A 1,353-nucleotide genomic window follows, 5' to 3' on the forward strand; every position below is an offset into this window, starting at 1 on the left:
AGAAAACCGGTGGCTCAAGTGGTAGAGCACAAGATTAGAGCTGAATTGCTCAGGGACAGCACCCAGAACCAGACTTCAACTCATACAACTGACAACAACAAAAAAGACATAAGCCTATTAACAAACCTGAAGTAGAGGGCTGAGAATGTACCTTAGGGGTAGAGTGCTTTGCATATATGAAACCCTAGGCTTGAATACTCTGGACCAAATCACTAGGAAAAAGCCTGAAATGGCTTTGTGTTTCAAGTAAGAGAGGGCAATCCTTGTACAAGAGAAACTAGATACAGTGCTCATGTCCTGTGTTCAAGCTCCAGGACTAGTGTATGCACATACACACTCCCACGTGCGTTCGCTTACTGACACACAAACACACACAGAAACTAGAAGTGAAGCTGTGACACAAAATGGGAAGGCAGTAGACTTCTGCTCTGAGATCATGGTCAGCACCCACGCCCTGGGTTTAACCACAAAACTTAGCCTCTCAGGGCCCAACTAGGAGAGGTCAAAGGTTTCAAAACCTGATGAGCTTCACCAGCCCTAGATGACAGGAAATTTTGTGATATCTGAGATGTTCTTGGATTTCCAAAGCTTCCGGAAAGCTAGGAGAGGCATCATAGGCCCATCATCGCAGGTTATGAAACATTTAATTAGGTTAAGTGCCCTAGTTGTTTGCCAGAAGGACTCCTGAATTATATTGAGCCCTGTATCTGAACATCAGAATATAGTCTCACAAAGGCAGAATAAGTGCACAGAACTTGGCCTTCCATGGGAGGTGGCATAAATGAAGGCTTCCTGTCAAAATAGAGCACTGGGGAGAGAGATCGTTTGACTTTCAGAGCCTTCCCACACTCTTCCTCACTAAGTGGCCCAGATAGAGTTGCTTGTTACACAGCTATACAGGATTGAGGACTTTTGTCTGCCTGTCCAGACAATGAGAAAGACTTCTTCCAGCAGGACTGGGATGCAGAGCAACCTTCAGGCTATACTGGGAGCAGTGAGTGGAGCCCTTGAACATGCAATGTCATAAAAGCATCCTCTGTGTTATGAACTCATAGTTTTGAATACAAATTTCCTCGCTTGGTGCCATTCATCATAGCTACTCTTACTCTGGAGATTCACCTGTAGGAATACATCCATACATAGACAAAGACGTGGAGATACAGGCTCTTTTTGAGGGGGCAGGTCCTGGGGTTGAACTATGAGCCTGTGCGCTGTCCCTGAGCTCCTTTTACTCAAGGGTAGTGCATTAAGCTCGAGTCAAAGCCCACTTCTGGATTTTTCTGTGATCTCTTAGAAATAACAGTGTCAAGGACTTTCTTACACTGGCTGGATTCAAATTCAGATTCTTTACAT

Source organism: Dipodomys merriami, unplaced genomic scaffold, assembly GCF_024711535.1.
Source record: "Dipodomys merriami isolate MVZ:Mamm:240054 unplaced genomic scaffold, mDipMer1.0.p SCAF_506, whole genome shotgun sequence".
NCBI lineage: Eukaryota > Metazoa > Chordata > Mammalia > Rodentia > Heteromyidae > Dipodomys > Dipodomys merriami.